This window comes from Struthio camelus, chromosome 1, assembly GCF_040807025.1.
Source record: "Struthio camelus isolate bStrCam1 chromosome 1, bStrCam1.hap1, whole genome shotgun sequence".
NCBI lineage: Eukaryota > Metazoa > Chordata > Aves > Struthioniformes > Struthionidae > Struthio > Struthio camelus.
Window position 1 is genome coordinate 137,965,417 of NC_090942.1, and position 13,185 is coordinate 137,978,601.

The 13,185-nt window shown below is 43.6% G+C and overlaps 1 protein-coding gene across 20 annotated transcripts in view; it reads left to right on the plus strand.

Annotated features, from left to right (window-relative positions):
- The first annotated feature begins 210 nt into the window (after positions 1-210).
- Positions 211-13,185, plus strand: part of SCML2 (Scm polycomb group protein like 2) — a 77,857-nt gene continuing 64,882 nt past the window's right edge. For 5 of the 20 annotated variants that reach the window (XM_068918702.1, XM_068918831.1, XM_068918746.1 and 2 more), the window contains exon 1: positions 664-829. The gene's annotated coding sequence lies outside the window, so the exon portion shown is untranslated. Of the gene's footprint in view, positions 391-663; positions 830-7,737; positions 8,281-8,763; positions 9,002-9,259; positions 9,431-13,185 lie in introns of those variants that run through there. The other 15 variants (XM_068918763.1, XM_068918806.1, XM_068918847.1 and 12 more) reach the window with 13 other exon arrangements.

The window sequence follows — 13,185 nt, forward strand, 5'->3', positions numbered from 1 at the left end:
GCCGAGACGGCCCCGTCCCCGGCAGGAGGGGTCCGCCACAGCGGTTCCCGGTGCTCGGGCGAGCCCTGCTCCTTCCTCGCCGCGGCAAAGGGCGCGCCGGCGTTTGCTGCCTTTGCTACGAAAAGCCTCCCCAACGCGACGGCCGGGGGCCCTCCAGCCGCCCCCGAAGAGGCGAAGGGGAGCGGCCCGGGAGCCGCCTCCTGCCCCGCCGCCCCGCGCAAAATGGCTCCGCGGCGCAGCGGCGGCGGCAGCCGGGGAGGGGAAGGCGCCAGATTTGAACGCGGGCGGACCGCGGCGAGGGAAGCGGGCGGCGCCGAGGAGAACTAACGGGCAGGGCGGCCCGGGGAAGGGGCTGGGCGAGCCGGCGAGCAGCCAGACGGGGCGGCCGCGGTGAGGCGAGGCGGCGGCACCACCACCGGCCGCGCCTGAGCCGCGGGCGCCTCGCGGCCCCTGTCAGCGCCGGCCGGGACCCCCCGCCGGCAGGGGCTGGGTGCGGGGACGCCGGCGGAGCTGCCCCCCGCGGCGCCTGCTGACCCCCGGCGAGGCTGGCGGTGGCGGGGCCGCCAAGGGCGCGGGACCCCGGGCCGCGGAGCTGCCCCGCGCGGCGGGCGGGCGGAAGGGGGGCGGCAGCGGCGGGGCGGGGGGGAGGCCGGCGCCCCCGGTGCCGCTGCCGGGCATGCGCGGTGCCCGCGGAACATGGCGGCGGCGTGAGGCAGGCGACGGCAGGAGCCGCTTTGACAGGCGCGCGAGCCGCCGCCGCCGCCGGACGTTGGTGACCCGTTGCCCGCCCGTCCGCCTGTCTGTCTGTCTGGCCGCTCCCCTTTCCTCGGTGAGTGACGGCCGCACCGGCGGCGTCGCGGCTGCCGTCGGCTCCGGGCACGTAGCGCGTCGGAGCGGGAGAGAAAGAGAGGCGAGGCGGGGGTCGCGCCCCCTCCCCGGGCTCCCAGCGCCGCCTCCGCCCGGGGGGAGAGGGGGGGAAGGAGAGCGGCGGCGGCGGCAGCGGCGCCTTCCCCTCGCCCCTTCCGTCCCCGACCCTCTGGCCGCCGCCGCCCCCCGCGGGAGGCGGCGGCGGCGGGTCCGGCTGGGGCTGCCCTCGGGGCCCGGCGGGGCCCGGCTGCCCTCGGCGGGAGCGGCTCGGTGGCGGCCGCTTCCCGTGGTGAGCCGGGCGGTGCGGCTCCTTCCTGCCCTCCACAAAGAAAACGCCGGGTCCTGCCCCGCAGCCGCGAAGCCAAACGCGCGTTAAAAGGGGAAGGATGGCGAGCGGGGGTGTTTTGCCGTCGGTTTGCCACGGCCTGCTGTTGCTTGCCTTGGTGCTGCGATTCCGTCTGAGGGGCCGGGGGGCGGGGGGGAGCCGCTGGCTGACTTGCGGCGTGTTGTCTTGTTCGCAGTGAAACTAACTACGCGCGGTACGAGTTGGTTGCCGGCTTTGCCGTGGGTTTCTTGGCGCCGCGAATTGCCTCTTCTGGAGATAACGTGGTAGCCCGTAAAAAAGTAGCTAAGCAAAGCGTGAAAAATTCGGCTGTGACCCTCGTAGACAGCGTTCTTAGGACGCTATTCATCATCGCTGTCGTCAGCTGTTCACTCAATGTGCAGACCAGAGTGCGCTACTGTAGTAATTAAATGAAACTTTTTTTTTTTTTAAAGTTAACTTTATATGCTCAGTTAGACTTCAGGAATAGAATGCCACTTTCTGTGCTTTTAAAAACGTCTAAGTAGTTATTTATTGCAATTCAAACTTGAAGTCTTTCCCTATGGTTATTTTCTGTTTCTCACTGATTAGTTAGGCTATAAAAGATGGCTTGAAATAATTCTGAAGCCTAAAAGTTGTAGTGAAGAGATCAGATGCTGTTATCGTGGTGATTTCTACTAACGTAACCCTCACTTGCAATTCTATGCATATTCTAACTAATCTACGTTCAGCGATCAAACAAATGCTTTGTAGATTTGATTATAGCTTTCCAGAGCATGCTTCACCTGGCCTGTAAACAACTTTTCAATACAAATTTTACTGATTATGATTTTTTTTTTTTATTATTCAAAGAATGGCACTCTTAAACTTTTGGACTTTTAAAAAACGTCATGCTGCATTTCAGTTACATGGAAGTGACAAAGAAAAGCGGTCTATGAGACAGTCACTGTCAGTAACTACTATGGCACATGGTCAGGTGGGAAAAATAATGGTAAGAAAGGTGTTTTCCGTGTTACAGTTATGTTTTAAGTTGTCACATTAACAGCAGGTAGTAAGCAGGAGAGAGTGAACAGCTTGCGAGTGACTAGTTCTCGAGGGCCTGCCATCAAGTGCTCTTCAGACCCCAAGTAGCCTGCTCATCGCTTGAGTGGGCACTGTGGAAGTATGTTCAGGGAGACTACTCGCACAGCCAGACTGCTCTCTTTGGGGCAGAGGAAACTGTTTTTTCTCCCTTAGGATATAATAAAATGTCAATAATATTTAAGGGTGATGTTGCTTGAATTGATGTAAAGGAAAAGTGCTTTGAAAACACCTCTGCTGGTACGCTATTTATGGGAAGTTTCACAGTTATGTAAGCAGGAGGCAATGGGGAAGAGCGTGTGGTAAAACTGAAGTTTTGACCTTGAAATACTTAATGTTCTAAAGCTAACTGCCATATAGCGTGGTCCATTTTTGAATATAAAAGTAATGTTTCCTGATTTTGCTTGAGGCTTAGCTGACAGAGTTGATGCTCTAGTTTTCTAGTTTGTGTAAATAGTGTGGTTTGTATAATGTCTTGCAGGTCAACCTGTATTAAATATTTTTATAGTAATGTTCAGATTCTGCGTGTCGTCTTTTGTTTGCTTTTGGGAGCATGTTTCAGCTGCGGGTACAAACTGCTTTCATGCTAATTTGAAGCTGAGTAGATATGCAGAGGTGACTCTTGGTTCTAACATCCTGCATTAGGTTGTTACTATAGTTTGATTAAATGTTAAGTGTTGATTTTGAATTAGGGAAGTTCAGTGAAGGAGCAGTGACAGACCTCTACAGTATGTTTTGTTTGGTTGGTTTTTTTGCTGCTGCTGCTTTTCTTGCTGCTCTAATGAGGTAGAGGTATTGTTTTCTGGAGTAGCTGCTTAAGTTCAAAAGAGCCCTTGGAGAGTGTTTCCATTGCAAAACCAAGTGTGTCTGGCCACTAGTGTGAAATTTGTAGTACTGAGAATGTATTCATTCCAACATCTATCTAAATGTTGTGTACATAAAATGATGACTCACCCCCTCTTAAGAGGAGAGCGTGTGAAAAAGCCTAAAGCACGTGTAGACAGCTCCTTCTGCCCTTTGCACATGGGAGTCCTTTTCTCTCTATTTTTTTTTGTATTTTTGAATATTCAAATAGGGTTGTGAGCTGAGGGTGAGCCATATCTATTCCCTTTACTGTTGAAATCAATCCGTAATGGAGTGGGTGTAAGGGGGGGGGAAATAAGTCTTTACTCAGTAATTATCCCTTGGCATTAAATAACATCACTAAGAAGATATTACACTTGTCATTAACTGTCCATGACTGCAGCTGACTTTCTTTATTGGTCTGGGTGCATCTGCCTCAAACAAGGATAGGAAAAATGCAGGGCTTTTGCATCTTTTAAGATACCATTTGACACTGTACTGTAATGTTTTCCAAGAGTAAATATAAAACAAATTACAGCATAGAGACTAGGACAGTGCTTCAAAGAGTCTACAGAAGGGGGGCTGTTAACTAGCTTCTTGAGCTCTGTATCTGTTGGGAATTTAAAGTTTTATTTATTCACGCTTTAAAGAAATAGCCTTAGGCACCCAATGTTAGTGCTGGTTACTTCTTCCTGAGATTAAAATCTTAAATGTAGGGGGCTATACTGTTAGTATTCTCTAAAATATAAGAAACGCATGGAAAATGGGCCGGGAGACCTCTGAGAATTTTTTAGTATGCAGTAAGGGCCAAGAGATCCTGTACAAAATTACTGAGGCTTAATAGAGCCGTTTCTAGATACGGAGCACAAGAAATGGTAAATGTAAAATGGTTTGTGTTTGCATATTATAAATGTTTTCATTATATATAACAGTCTTGGTGTTTTTAATATTTTTAATATTAAATATTAAAATATAATTAATATTTTTTAATATTTTTAATTTGTAGTTTGACTTAATAAATATTGTGGGATTTGAATTTACATTAACATGCCAATATGATTTGGTGACTGATTCTTTTTGACTATAATTTGCATTTCGGTATATGGCAGCGTTTTGCTGATACAATTTGTATGGCTCCTTTGAATACCTCTTTTAAGGTCTAAGTCTTCTATAATTTGGTAATATCTTGATTTAACGGTAGGTAGGAAACTTTTAAAACTAGTTATATATAGTTAAGTTTATCGGTCGTCACCACAATGCATAAATAATGGTGAGATACATGTGGTATATGTGCATAGCTTAAGACCTCTAAGTGGACAGATGCTTCATTTGCTTCAGATGAAGCCTCCAAAAAGTGAAGCAGTTAAGTCCCCATGTGAGCTGTCATTTCTTCGAAGAGCATATGTCTGTGTGAATCCCAGTGTTTGCAAGTAGGCGTTTCATGCACCTGCCAGCTGACTGCCCTGAATGGGCAGTGGTGCTGCGGGCATGCGCCCTGCTCCTGTGGCAGCGGCAGAGGTGGAGCAGCCCTACCACCTCCTGTTCCTGGGAGCAGCAGGATAGACCTGGTGAGGGACCAGTTCATGTGTGCACATATGTGTGTGTGTGTAAACTCCCCACATTGCCCAAAAACTTGTATTCTAATTTGTAATTTCTCCTAGTATTCTAATTTGTAATTTCTCCTAGTATATGTAGGTATTGTCTTGTGGGGTGAGGAAGGGGGTTTTGTGTCAGCTGCTGCTTAGGCAGGCACCTTAAGAAACAGTCAGTTGTAACGGCCAGCTGAGGCTGGGGGAGATGGTGGGGATGATTTCACATATCTGAGCCGACGGTGAGCAGGCTTGCGGTTTATTTTCAACAGGTATATTGACAAAGAGTAACCAGTGCGTAAGTGCGTACCTTCGAGTATCATCGTCACTGTTTTTGTCTTTCTTGTTAGTCCTTCTTTTTTGTTAACAGGGATGCGTATAGGGAGGAAAGTTGGGAGCTGTATCACAGCTGTTTAGAAAGCAACAACTATCTTTGCAAAGCTTCTTACCTGTTTCATTTGGGCTTACTCAGATATTCTCTTGTATATGCTGGGTATTGGGCACAAGTATATCCCCTCTACCTCAGATGATTTAGTGGCATATACCATCTCCTATTTTTAGCAAACCTCTTCAAAAGATCCCTATCACAAAAAGTCACTTTCTTGCTTTAGCTTCTCTGTCCTTGGAATAGGACAAAATTTCCGCGTCCAATACCAAGTGCTTGCTTACTGTGTTTTTTCCATCTACTTTCTTCCTGCTTTTCTGAATTCCTTCTACAATAAGTTTAATATTGTGAAGGAGCTGAAGAGAGTCTGCAGCTGTTACTTCCTCACAGTTGGGCACCTGAAGATTCAGACAACTTTTAAGATTTGCTGGATGCAGCTGTTTCTTAAAAAAAAAAAAAAAAGTGGGGGGGAAGGGATTATTCCTGATGCATTGTAAAGATGTATGTGGTTCCTGCTAACTCCTTAAAGAGTTGAAATAGGACAAATTGCCATGTTTTCCTAATAAGCGAGCCTGATCTGAATGTGCTTCTGAATTCCGCTAGAGACTTTCTCCATGCATACATGCATACATACATACATATGTCGTCCCACTTTCACACGTGGTACCTTGTGTCCTTGATTAGGACATGCTTAACAGCTAGGGGCTGTGACTGTGTGTGTGTCTGCTTTCTGAGTTATCTGCTCTGTCTTCTAATGGGATAAATATTTTACATTCTTTCAGAGCTGATTGCTACATTGTTAATAGAATTATCATAATTCATTTTCTGGGGGGTCATGATTTTAGTGTTCTGGATGCAGTGGTTGCCTGCAGTAGAATCTTGAGTTTATGCTGTAAGGAATTCTGCCAGGTCCTGATCTTTCCAATTTTTAAAAATTCAGGCTCTTTTGTAAATGATACTTCTTTGAAGTAGTACCTTGAGTTTATGCAAAGTCTTTCTGAAATCCTGAAATCTTTAACAAAATTTTACTGCCTTTCTGTTTGTTTTAGTAGGGGATAACCTTTCTGTCCCAAAAGGGGGGTGTTGTCTAGATATCTTATGTCCAGACTAGTCTTAAAGTACTACTTCAGATTTGTTAGAACCATGCTTTATGCAGCTTAAGTATGAACAATGTTTTTGTATTGATATTTTTTTCCCTATATATGACATACTTCCTGTGCAGCTCCGCACTGGTATATTGTAATCTAAAAGCAAGTAAGGTATTGCATTGAAATCCTAATTAAATCATTTGAGTCTAGGCCTTCAGCTACACAAATCAGGTCAAATTTTATCTAAGATAACAAGGAAATCTTGTCTTTAGGTGAAAGGGATGAACTTCTCTAGTGGAAATTTAAGTTTGCTTTCTTCTCAAGGTAATATGATATCCCTTTTAGTTGGTTCAGGAGTAAGCCTTGAGCCTGCCATTATCTCTAGCATACATTAGTTCAGGGAGCATCTGAAGTTTACAAAACCTGCAAGAGAGCAGCACTGTTTTGATGGGTTACGTGAATGAAGTATGTACCATTATGTATGTATTGTATGGAATCTATCAAGGATTAACACAGGAAAGTTCAGTGGAACGAGTGGAGTTCAAAGGGGCACTTTTGAAAACTAATTGAAAAAGAAGACTTTGTAAAAGTGAATTTTGAATGTGGAAGAATGTGAAGGGGTGTCAGAGCTGTTAAGTTCGGTGAAACATGTTAGTGACACTGTCATATATTAAAAGCGTGGAGATTAAAAGGGCTGCTGGCGTGTTTAATGGCACTTTTGATATTAAATCTCTTGTTGTATACCATATACTGGAGTGTTTGAAAGAGGCAGGCAGTTTCCTGGAAAGGAAGGAAGACTGGCTTTATGCATGAAATGAACAGCATTACAATTAGCTGGAAAATATTATCTGTATGTTATGAGTAATATTTTTCCTAACTTGCTGTAGGAAAAATGCTACCTGGATTAATGGCTGAATTTTCTCCAGTGCTCAATAGCATAAGCCATGTGTGGCAGAGGTGGGGGAATGGCACCTTCCTGAAGGAGGCAGCAGAAGCCTGGCTGCTCTGCCCCTGCCTGGCCTGCAGTGTTGGCGCGCAACCAGTCTCACAGCTGGGGAAGAGGTGGAGGAGGCTGCCCTGTTACACCCGATCTCATCCTGTTTTGTATAATCACACGGTGGCCCAGAAATGGGGAATGGGGAGATGGACTTGCTTTGGATGTGCTCTGATGCTTTGGCATTTTCAGCCTCTTCCACTTTTTGAAGAGTATGGCAAATTCTACAGCTGAGCGTCTGCAGCTGTCTAGCCCTCCGAGCCGCTTAGAGTTGGCTTTTCTTTTGCGATCTGTCAACACTTTGCTATCTGCAGAAATGTCTAGTGTCATTGAACAGTGCTTATGAATGTTTGTGCAAATATTTTTGGCCACGTCTGTGCAGAAGATGATTCTGCTGCCTTATAGAAAGAGATCAAAGAAAGATTTTGTTTTCTAAAGAAATAAGAAGTGGGGAAGGAGAGCCATAACTACCAGTAGCGCAGGTATGCCCAGTCCGATGGGGCGTGGGTGTGCCTGGAATGCAGCTGGGCAGTGAAGGCTGCAATCAGCTACCTTGAGTTTTCTTCCCCTCAGAAACATCCTCTGGAAGGGGAGGTATCAGGAAATTCCTTGAGGGTTTATTTAGTTTTGGTTTGTTTGCCTTTTTTTTTTTTTTTTTTTTTTTGGTGCCCTGATTGGACACCAGCAGGCAGCATGTAGTACCAATGTAATTGTCCTATTATGTAAAGGAGCGTACGTTGCAGTGTGTTACAGCGGGGGATAGATGTGTTAGAGCGTTACAGCAGGAGCTAGCTGTGGAAAGGCAAGTTCTGCCTTTGTTAATGAATGCTGGTTGTTAGTCCCAGCCAGCATGGTATTGTTCAGATTCTTGGGAGGGAGGCAGGAGATACTGTAAGCACTGGAAGAAGAGGGTAGCAGAAGCATGTTGCTGCTGGCATCGAGGACAAGCAGGGAGAGGCAAGTGTTGTTTGCGCCGAAACAAGCTAACTCGCGTGAAGTGCTCACAAGAGACTGATCATATGCAGAGATATCCCGGACCATTCTCTGTGCCACCAATTAAAAGCAGCCGCGCTCTGCGTTTGCTGCTCATAGGTTTCTGCACCAAATAAAAGGTGATTGTGTTTCTATAGTTACTCTGTTGGATTAATAACTAATCTGGACCACAGGGATGAATGTCAGTTCCATGATGCATGGATAGGGCTCTGTTAAACCGTATATGAACGAGGCTTCGATAGTCCTTTTAGAGTTTGGAGGTGATGTAGAAGGGAGGAAGCTGAAGATGTCTAAGAGGTTGTAAAATCCCTTTTTTGCCCTCCCTCCTCTGCTTGCCTTTCTCCCCTTAGCCCCCTTTGTGTACACACACTCTCTCTTGTTGCTGCATTCAAAACTGCTGGTATTGCTTCTTTTCTGTAAAAGACAAGCGCAGAAAAGCTCTATAGGGATCCTGAGCATCCCATTTCATACTAGCCTCTGGGCATCTCTTATTATGTTTGCAATAGCAATTTCTTTTCTCCCTTACCTGTTTTATTTGCATTGTGTTAAAGGTATGCTTGGTGCCCCACAGAACAAATAGTTTGAAAGCTCTCCTCTGTGTCGAGGGAGGCTGAGCGGTAGGAAGAGGAGATGGGCGTATAGAGAATTTCATGCAGGAATTCAGCTGCGTAGCCAGTGCTCATCATACAGGGCTAGGTTTTTTGTGCATCATTTAATTGGTTTGTTTCATGACAGAAATCTGAGTCAGGAATTTGAATGGAGCCAGGCTGAATAATAATGATGAATGTTTGCAGGAACAGTACTCCAGGCTTGAAGAGCGAAGTGGAAAATAACACAGAGGTATTAGAGAGAGGAATTTACCAAAATGTTTAAACAATTTGTTGAACTCTTATGCTACTGTAAATATGTACTAGTAAACGTAGTCTGACAAACAATTTTACTTTAGATAGAAATGTAAATGCTTTGAGCCATATTTTTGATTTATTTGAATATAACATTAAAAACACCCTTTCATGTGGGAAGACTGGCATTTTAAGAATATTTAAAGCTGTTAATGGACTGGGTTCCAGCTGCCTTGCTGAACTGCTGACTTCACACATACCATTTCCTTTTTCAGGTTTTTACAACCCCACATCTTCAAACTTTTCGAGCAGGATGAGGGGGGTGAGAAGCTGTTTTTATTTTCCAGTGGTAGCCTTAGAGCAGATCTGAACTTTCTTTTTTTAAATTACTGTCAAATTAGTGATCAATGAATCTACTTGACATAAGGTATTTCTGTTATCAGTTGATACTGCCTATGTTATTTTACTGTGAGACATTTATTTTCTGCTATTCCCATAAAAGTATTTGTTTCTTGTTTCAGGAAGTGTTGGGACAAATCTTTGGTCTACATTAAGTTAATGCTGCTTTTTTAAATGCACAGTGCCTTGCTCTGTACTGAACAGTGCAGTGAGTATGGATTGTGTGGTTATGATTTTGAAGTTTTGAAGTGTATAACTTATTGTAGTTACAGTTGCTCATGTTCTAAAGCAGGTCGTAAATTTACCTTTATGAAGGGCAGAATGTTTACAGATGGTATGTTGCTGCTGACAGCTTAGAAGTTTATGTTAATTATTTGATAAATAGTGAGTTGTGCACTGTTGATGTTTTTCTGAGAAACTTTGCGGAAAATTTCATCTTGATATTAGGGCAAACAACATTACAAAATGGTTTTAAAAACAGTAATTACCTACTCACTCTCTTTAACACCAGTTAAGAAATATTTGAACTTCGTTGTTATGACAATACATATAGCTACCTACTCTTGGCTCTTTTTGAAAATCAGTAAATTTGACAAAAGCCTAGATCTCCTAGCTCTGCTTTTATCAACTAGAGGAGAAGGTGTTCTTATCTATCAGTTCATTAGAAGGTTTGCCATGTGAAATAAGGACATATGAAAGATTCTCACTCTTTTTACAAAGAAGGTGAACTAAAGGGGATTTGAGCTTAGACTAAGTTTGTCAGAACACACACTGATGATATACTTGTGCGTATAAATGAAAGAAAACCTAATCTTTATCATTGTTTTGAAATGATAGATATATAATGATAAATAATGCTGATATTTTACAACTACAAAGCTTTTGTTACACTTTATATAATCTTATGGTTATTTGTACAAGTGTATTTTTTTAATCTTCAAAATCTTACTTTTCTGTAATAATGAAGCAGTATGTTCTAAAAGGTGCTTGCTGACTATCTGTACTACAGAACCGAGGGAGGTATATGCTGCTGTGTCTTAAAGTATGCTAAATGAGTCTGCATACCAAAATATGCATTGGTTAACTTGCCTGGAAGTAGTTTTCAAGGGGACTTGGAAGTATTTACAGTTACAGAAATATTGTTTTAAGTCTCTTTTTTTTCCTCCATCTTTTCATCCTCTTAAGGACTTGTGAATATGGTACGAAACAATGCTCTTATTTAAGAGATGAATAGGTAATTAGGTTTGAAAAAGTATTCCAAATTCATGAAGAGTAACTTTGAAGGAATGCAACGCTTAAGAAGGAGGTCACACTTGTTTTGGAAACTAGGCTACTTGTGTGTTGGAAACTACTCTACTCTACTCTACTGGCTGTGTTTATGTATGTGATACCCCTACTTAGAAATTGAAGTCAGAATCATGACTGTTGCACTGTATGTTAGTCCACAGAGGAGACGGTGAAGGTCCTTTCCACGGAGAGCTCTCTGCAGCGTTGGCTGTAACAAATGGGCAGCAGGAGGGGAGGAATGGTAACAGCAGTTAGAGCATGGCAGTACTGACGAGCAGTTACAACTGGTAACTCTTGCATTTCTAAAGCTAATAGTACTTCAGTGGTGAAGGTAAAAGCAAAGTGTAGGTCTGGTGTGAGTGAAAGATTGGGAGGGAATATTGGTTTGTTTAGACTGTACCTTTTCTTTGTTCATAACTGGTTTTGCTGTTTAAAACTAGGTATCATTCTTTTCCCCCTTGCATATGGGGGTTTGATCTGGAAGCATGTGTAGAAGAAAAGGAATTGAGGAAGAGAGGGGAAAGTATAACTCCCTGTTCAGATACAGTCTCAAACATGACTATTTCAACCTAGAGTCAAGAAGAATTTAACTGGTATTTCAGAGCAGATTTCTTACTAGTTTCCTCTTTTGAGTTCTGGATGGTCTTACAGCTTTGTATCTGTATAAAAGAATAGCCTCAGCCCTTATCCAGCTGCAACTGCCCATTGATGACTGTCCCTTCCTCCCCCAAGCACTGTAGAGCTGAGCTCCGAGTTACTCCTTTTATGCCAGTGACAGGGTCAGAAAGCTAACTGCCTCTGAAGTTGGCTTCTCTGTCTTATCTCTTGAGTCTGAGATGCTGAGTCATTAACACAAAAAACCCAATCGTTTCGCTGGGTACTAAGCCCAAAATGTACTTGGTGCTTAGGCTTCTTTTACATGTTACATTTATCTCCATAATTCTGTGCTGTACATTTTTATGAGGCGGTATGCTGCCAAGATAAACTTGAGCTGGGAAGCTCTAAATATGCACGATTTTTTCAGAACGTTTACCTGGTTAGCTTGGTTGAATGACTGGCTTAGAGCGAGAAGGATAATGGAGACGCGTATTAGGCCAAACGCAGAATGATTTTGACGTTTTCTGTAAAATCATAGCTGCTTTGAAATGCAGCAGTACATGTCCTTTGAATATTTTTTCCAAAATTAGAAGAGCAATGTCAGATAGGAAACATGTTTTCCATCCTGTTTTCTGACAACTAGTATTATGCAGTAGCAGCTCGGAGAGGATGGTTTAGGCTTGTGTACTACTATATTTCTTCTTAACTAAGGGCTCTTGCAGTGGGAGGGTAGCTAGTAGAAGTGATTTGGAGCTTGACAATAAAAACCTTAAGAAAGAATTAAAGGCAGATAAATGCTTTCCATCTGATCTTAAATCAAGTAACTGATGTAGGGGAAGCTCAGTAGAGAAGGAATAAAACTGAATTTCAGGATAATTTGAAATCTAGATGCAAATGTTCCTGAGCATGGAGGACCATGGCTCTTTTAGAAATATTCTAATAATGAATCTAATGTGATGTATCTGTTCATTTTTTTTTTTTTAAGCTTTTCAATTCCTGAAGTTTAGAGCAAACAGTTTTTGACTGGTATGCCCACACAGGTTCTGTACTTCCACTTCCTGAATTGAAGCTTTTTGGCTATTTTCTGTATCTAAGCGACAAGCGTTGCTCTTAGTTTTGGGTTTTGTACCTTTGCTTTTCATTCTATTCCTTTGTGCCTCCCAACTCCATTACCCTTCATCCAAGCCATTGCATTTCTGTCTTTGTTGGTTTGTACGTTCCTGGCCTTGTTTTGTTGCCTTTTTTTTTTTTTTTGCTTCATTTCTAAAAGCTGCTGGATTGCTTTCTTAACCCAAACTTTCTATTCGCTCGCTCTGCTTTCTTGCTGAGTGGCATGTACACGCATGAGCATGAGCTCTGTGCTTTCTCCATAATTTTGCCAAAAGGTCCCTGGAGGCTTCTTCCCCATATTTGCTGGTTGTTTTCTTCTGTTCAGTGGAGAGTGTGCTGTGGCTTGAGTCAGGCTGATGATGATGAGAGCAACATGAAAGGACTCGTGTTGGTTAGCAAAGGACATAACTGCCTTGCTCACAGTTTGCTGCTTAATTACATGAGGTGATGGAGAGCTGTTTCTAGGCCTGCCCCTGCAAAATGAGTTACACTTTGTTTCAAACGGACCCTCTGTGTTTTGGAGGAAACTGGCTTTCATTGTGTTATTTTTCAGCCACGTGCAGTGGTTACTAGATAGAGGCTCCGAAATACCTTCAGTATGTCTTCTGTGAGAGATAGCACTATCTATAAGCTAATTTAATAGTGACTCTAAATTGACCACAGTAGATGCAAGTGGTAGCACCTCTTCTAAATAGAAATATATTGTATTCCTGCTGTTGGATTCGCCCTATTTCAGACAGCACTTCAGAACTTTCAATTGTCTTATATTTTTAACAGGCTGCTGGGCAT